The sequence below is a fragment of the Schistocerca americana genome, chromosome 4 (assembly GCF_021461395.2).
Source record: "Schistocerca americana isolate TAMUIC-IGC-003095 chromosome 4, iqSchAmer2.1, whole genome shotgun sequence".
Classification (NCBI taxonomy): Eukaryota; Metazoa; Arthropoda; class Insecta; order Orthoptera; family Acrididae; genus Schistocerca; species Schistocerca americana.
This window is the reverse complement of record NC_060122.1, coordinates 732,697,338-732,704,986: the sequence shown is the minus strand read 5'-3', so window position 1 is coordinate 732,704,986 and position 7,649 is coordinate 732,697,338.

Here is a 7,649-nt window from a genome sequence, read left to right as displayed (position 1 = left end):
AGGTAAGTCTTTCCGCTCCCGGGATTGGAATGACTCCTTACCCTCTCCCTTAAAACCCAAATCCTTTCGTCTTTCCCTCTCCTTCCCTCTTTCCTGATGAGGCAACAGTTTGTTGCGAAAGCTTGAATATTGTGTGTATGTTTGTGTGTCTATCGACGTGCCAGCGCTTTTGTTTGGTAAGTCTCATCATCTTTGTTTTTAGATATATTTTTCCCACGTGGAATGTTTCCCTCTATTATATATATAAACCATCTGCCTCGTCTCTCATCAGCCAATAACATTTGTTATTGTCAGCTGCATACCCAGACTTGTCGAATTCTTGACTACACTATTGTGTGTGTTGGCTTTAAGAAGGGGTCTCTACTCGCACAACACACTGATGCTAGGGGTAGTGACGGGGATGACAATGGTGGGAGCACTGGTGTGGGAGGGGGGTGGGGATGCTGACTGCTTTGGACCTAACAGATGTCTTGTCATCCTCTCCCTTCTTATTGTCAATGTTTCCCATACATTCCTTTCCTGATAAGTTCTGTGGAGAATCTCTTCATTTCTTACCTTATCAATCTACCTAATTTTCAGAATTCTTCCATAGTACCATATCTCAAATGCTTTGATTCTCTTCTGTTCTGGTTTTATTACCATACAATTCTGTGAGCCAAACATATATTCTCAGAATTTCCTTCCCCAAATTAAGGCCTATGTTCTATACTAGTAGACTATTTTCGGCAGGAGTGCCCTCTTTGCCAGTGATAGCGTACGTTTTGTGTCCTCCTTGCCCCATCCATCATGGGTTATTTTGCTGCCTTAGTAGCAAAATTCCTTACTTTCGTCTACTTCATTTCCCCAATCATTATGTTAAGTTTCTTGCTGTTCTCATTTGTGCCACTTGTCATTACTTTTGTCTTTCTTCAATTCGCTCTCAGTCCATATTCTGTATTCATTAGATTGTTCATTCCATTCAATACATCCTGTATTTCTCCTTGACTTTCACTGAGAATAGCAATGTCGTCAGTGAATCTTGTCATTGACATTGCAGTTTTCTGCTGACCCTTTACTGTGATATGAGGTGGCCAAGTAGTCTGATCAGGAGCTAAGACTTCCTGTTATTTAATCTTTCTCACTTTATTATTTCAGCACACTTGTCAAACCCTTCTGACAACTTCTTTTCTCGAAGAGCTGTAGTTACTGCTGGAAGTTAACAGTATAAATCCAGCATCAAGCTCTCAAAATAAATGTGAGGCTTCTCCTTAACAGTCTCTCATATACTGCACTCTTATTTACAATAAATGTGTTTCCCGACAAAGTCCAAAATGTTCTGTTTTCATTAACGGATGTCAGTAGAATGTATCTGTATAACAAGTTCTTTCTTGTCCTTGTGATGCCAAAGGTATAGTCATGGCCACTCTTCCTCTATGGTGAGCACCTTTATTTCCAAGGCAGGAACTGACGACAGGCATTAAACCTCCTGATCAACAAGTACTGTGAGCATGGGATGATGTTTATCATTGTCCCAGCATGCAGATATGCTGCGTCCTTTGATCTCATGAAACATGTGCACAAATAAAACATACATCCAAACAGTAGATTATCTAATACATTATGAAAATAAACTTTTTGTAGAGATGATCATCATTTGTTGGTTAAAAATGCTTGAGCAACACATAACTAAATCAGAGTGATGTGTTACACTACAGATTTTTCCCCTTAGGCAAATGATGATGTCACTACATTGAAACACTAACCAAATAACAAATACTTAAAAGTTCCAACGTCACTACAAGTAATAAAATTCTCTCTCTCTTTAAAGTATTATTATTATTTTACAATATGGTTTTCATTCGTGCTTCTCATTACCAGGACCTACAGTCCAGTAGCCATTTAGTCAAATCGTCCGTATTTCATCCAACCAAGTATAATTATTCCTGAATTCAGATTTCTTTAGCCATGCTCATAAGACTTTTGGAAGTTATTTGACACATGCTACACCTTGGACAAGCCTATGGATACTCCCAAAGGAGGGTCAGAAAGGAAAACAAAGGCTAAGGATTTTAGAACCTAAGAGACAAAGAAGACAGACCCCAAAGACTGATACCCATCCCATCCCTACTCCAGGATTCCCTTTACGACGGGTTCTGCGTCAAGGAACCAAAGAATAAAATTGTTTGGCATACTTTACAGAATGGGCATCCTTGCACACCTGATGGGATAAACACAACATAGATATATATGCTATGATCTGACTGCACATATATGAGATGTGTGCAAGCCTGGAAGTTGGAGTTGGGAGTCTGAGGGAAACAGCTCAAATTTTTAACAAAAACTGCATCTGTACACACAAAACATGTTGCAAAGCACGTTCTATGACAGTGGTCTCCAACTACGGCCCGCAGGCCAACACTGGCCTGCAGACACCAACAATCTCGCCCACAGTGACAGGTCAGAAATGCGGCCCACAACTGAACCTTGCTTACTGAGCAGCTCCCATAATAGGTTGTTCACAAATCTAAAAATCTGACTCGCTTAATGAATGATGTTTCACACAAAGAGTCTGTTTAGTGTTACTTTTCCGTCTTTAACAAACATTTCAAAAAGCACATTCTGGTCTGGATTGGTCTCTTTGGTTACTATAATTGTATGCCAAGTCATGCATTCTCCTATAAACTAATGTTCTATAAAGTAAAAGCTCTGACAATGCTGTATTCAGTCAGCTGTACTGATTGAAATGTACCTCGTCCTACAATTGATGTCACCTGTATCACTGCTCAGGCTTCCATAACAATGTTGCAAATTCTCTGCAATGATGTTGCAAGTTTTTTTCTTCGATGATGCATGGTAACGCTTTCCCTTGCAGTATCTGTTAATGAATTTCAATTTCGATTTGTCATTGTTAACTAACACGAATTCATTAAAGATGCTGATAGGGCACACTACGAATTTAATTAAGGATAATGCTATGTCTCTTTTTTCACAAATTTTGAAGCATGGACATGAACAAATATCTTTAGACAACTTGCTTCTAAAATAGAATGTACTATACTATAAACAAAAAATTACAATACTGTATTATAAATCAGTTAGAGCATCTATTTTTTGGAATGGAATGCTTTGGCCAATTCTACATGGATTCCTAAGTAAATAGGTGTTTCAGTTAATGAGTGTTAATTATTAGTAAGATTCAGGAACAAATCATATTCATTAAGTGAAGTGACACTGTATATGTAAAATTTACAAAGCAAATAAATCATACAAAATATGTACAATAGTCAGTTGTTTTTATTTGATGACCAATTAAGATATACATTAACTGACATATATAATGTAATTGAACATTTTAACTGTAATTAAGTATGTGAGATTTCCTGAAAATTTACTGTACCTAAGTGACACTCATAGGCAATTCTCAAAATGAAAGTAAGCATTGTAATTATGATTAATGAGATTTATATTGCTGTAATTTACCATTCACAATTGTTTGCAGTTGTAGATTGTTTACTAGTGGAAATTATCAAGAGCAACTTTCAATGCTCATCAGTTAGTTTAGATCTCTAAATATTTTTTTGTATATTTCATGTTGAGAACCTCTTTCCCCCCACAGAGATACGTAGTACCGAACATGGAAAAAAGCCTTGAGCCGACTTGTGCAACTGACCAAACAGTGTGAGTGGAAGACTCAAAAAATTCCAGCAATGTTAGATTTAAGCATTTATCTTTGTATGAAATGCGTTACGATGTGCATCAACCATTTCCATTTGAAGTTTGAGGCAAGAGTTTTTATAAAGGCATTAAAAGGATTTCGAAAAAATTTTGTTATTTGCAATGGTATCAAAATCTGAAAAATGAGAGTAAAAATTTATTTTTAAAGCACTTAAAATTTCAATTACGGAATCTACTGGAAATGGAATCTCTGATTGCTGGCTTAATGCTTGGCATGTATTAAAATTTGTGAAAATTTTTTTTCATGTGAGATTGAAACATAACTTTTTTTGTCAAAAGAATTTAATGTCAGTGTACAGATCACGCAGTAGCTAGTTTTCTCCTTATAACTTTAAATTTAGGTCATTCATATGTTTAGTTGAATCTGTAAAAGATAACAACTTTCGTAACAACTCACTGTTTTGTAACTCAGCCAGAAGATGATGCCTTTCATTCAAGAATATTTTGATTATCTTTTGGAGATCAGATGTTTTCCACATCTACACCAGTGCAATGCTGTATAGTATGATAAGTCATTTTCATTAATAAATTTGTGGAATTGGCAATGACTACAAGTATGTGATATTATGTAATTAATAAATATCCAGTTAAATAATTTTGTCAATAATTGATTGTTTTCAGCCTCATTATATAATTAATGGCTGACATGACTAGCTTTAAGATTTCTGGCATTTCTACACATTTTCTGCCAAAAACTGTTGAGGAATGATGCGATGTATGATTAATGATTTTGATCCAGAGTCAAATTTCTACTGCCTTTGATGTGAGAGCAGCAACTCCTTAATTTTTTCAAACCACCAACAGTTGTAGTACACATAAACTTTTTCCACTGAAGGTCTTTTTCTGAACAGCATTTTTAATCCTTTAAAAATTCCTTCTCACAAAGCCATTATGTGAATGTTATGAATGTCAAGCAGTTTTTCATAATTTTTGTTTACCCCTCACATAAAAATTAACACCTGTGCAGTGTCTGAAACACCTGTTGACTCATTCAGAGCCAATGAGAACCACTGTAAATGTTGAGTTTTCTCAGACAATTGAGTTAATATATTTTCAGCAATATCATGTACCCTTTGAGCCACTGTGTTTGCTGAAAAACTGATGTTTTTAAATAAATTAACTTTTTCTGAACACATTTCAATTGTTGCAGTCATGCAGTCCTTTATTAATTTGCGTTTACCATGTGGAAACCAGCATGAGTTGCTGCTTCTTGTTCAGCATTTAATTTCTTAAATATCATTTGCTGATCTTTGAAATTAATTATGACATTTGTCGAGATTTCAAAACACCATTTCAAACATGCATATATTTTTAACTGTTAGCTTCTGGTAAATCTGGATTACCTTTGAGAATGTTTAGTGTCATAACGATGTTTTATATTGTGTTCTTTGAGAACTGGTACTGTTTCATTGTACATTATAGGCACTGCTTTATTACTTGAATCAATCAAGAAATATTGATGTCCCCAATGCTCTTCAAAATTTCTGCACCACTGTCTGTCTTCTGCTTCTTTTCCATATTTACACAAACCCACACAAAAGGACATAACTGCATATCAAAATGAAGCCAATTAATAGTATAAAGAGCAAGGATTCTGAGAAGAATTGCACTGGATTTATCTTTAAGGCTATTTTAAATTAAATTAAACACTCACTGTTAAACACACTATCTTCAATAAGAAACTGTAGTTACAAAATCCACCAGTCTACTATATTGTGCTTTTCAGATCACGCATATTGCCATTACCCACAAGATGCTGCTGTCCTAATGTAGTTCTCTAGTTTCCAGAAGACATCACTACTATAAATTTAGCATTGTTAGAAGCAGTCACAACAATATGTAAAGCATGTGCATCACCTATCACCACGGTTATGAAATGATCTGGCATAAGATATCTCAACCACCATCTAGTCCTGAAATGAAAATTTTCGCGTAAATCAACATTACAAAATGGTGGTGCAAAGAACTATATTCTGTCCAACTTTTCTTGAGCCATGCCAAGAGAGACCATAGGGAACAAAGAAGACACCACTATTGCTGCCACATGGTGAGGAAAGTTGTGGTGGGACGGTATTCCGCAGTGCTCATGCCATTTGCAGCTCACACTACTTTCTGACTATTTGTTGTGTTAATGACACATAGAAGTAGCAAGGCTTCGTGGAAGATGTTACAATGACCTCCACAAGTGGTATTTATTGTTAGCAATGTATGTGAAATGAAATTAAGGCCACTGCTCAAGGTCAAACAATAAGCAGCTCACTGCGGAATTACTACTGCAGTGCCACACAGTATCAGCTCATAATGACTGGAAGCAGTCGTAAGTGTCACGAAAACTTCTGAATTGTATGGAGGAAATCTGAGCAGTATTAGGGCATCAGGCCCCAAGAAAACTTAGATAGACTATAGCTAGGTCTTGGCCCTTGGGACTTTGTGGAAGAGCCAGTGTGGCCCTTAAGTTAAAATGTTTGGAGACCCTGCTCTACAACATGACAGCCATGACATAGGCACTTGTTTCACAATCTGTGCCATTTGGTTTGTCCCTCATGACAACAGAGCCTCACAAATCTGCCGGTGGGAACTAACATTACATCATGTGCTCAGTTCCTGCCACCCACCTGGCCTAAATTTATGTTAACTTTTGTGGTCTCAGCATTTTTTTTTCAGTACCTGTTCCATTTCTTTGCTCTCTTTTATTTTTATACATCTTTTATTCTGCCCTGTCTATGACCCCCCCCCCCCCCCCCCCTGTCCCCCACGTATAATGCATCTAGCTTTCCACTATTATAGACTCTTGCAATGTTTTCTCAGTAATCTCTGTCTTGATTATTATCCTATCTTCCACCTTTAAGCTCTCAGGTTTTCAACTCTCGTCCAGTGCAGGCACCAAAAACCAGTATTTCCTTCTCATCCCACCCCTTAAGACTCCCCAGAGCCTAACTTCTGGGTGAGTTTTCTGTCGCTCTCTCCATTTGCTAAGCCTCACCAGTCCTTTCCCTCCTTCCCTCTTCCTTCCCCTTCAACCTTTCTGTCACAGAAGTCACTAGCACTTAAAGCTTACACACTTCTATATATTTTATTCTTCTCCTTCTGCCATTCATCGAGTAGATTTTTTATCCATCCAATTATGATTATTTATTTATTTACATTTTCTTTGCGTGGAGCCATCGTAATGATGGCTTTTGCAAATGTCAGACTTAATACTATGGTTATATTTACACTTCTAAAATACACTATGTTCTGTAGCTGTTGCTTCTTATGTCTATTTTTTACATTTATCACATTACAGCTGTTACAATCACTATCTTAAAATTCGTCGAAAGAATATAAACATTTTTCTAATAGAAAAGATTTTAATTTTGTTTTAAAAATATTTCCCGTGTACGTTCTTAGAGGGTTTGGTAGCTTGTTATACCAAATCTAACCACTGATATATGGACTTCTATCAGTCATTTTTAATGTTGTTCTGTTACGGAAACAGTGACACTTTGTTCTAGTGTTGTGATCCTGTACATCACTGCCCTTGATAGCTTCTGTGCTGCACAAACACTTCACGACATGAATCTCTATGTCCCATCCCATGTATATGTCTTATTGCTCTTTTCTGTAGTTGTAATATTCTTTTTAAATGTGCATCGGCTGCACAGCCCCATAGTTCAATTCCATAATTGAGAAAGGGGTAAAGTGTTCCATAATATACTAATTTCAGTGCTTTGCTAGGAACTATCTTTGCAAGCTGGCTGAGGAGATATATGGCACTACTGACTTTTTTGCATACGAAATTAATGTGGTATGTCCACCGCAAATTTTCATCAACATACCCAGGAATTTACAGTTACCATTTTCTGTTGCAGAGATATTACACACACTATTCATATTGTTGTGGTGAGAACTGCCTGTTTTAAATGCCAGTAGTTGAGATTTGGTGACATTCACCT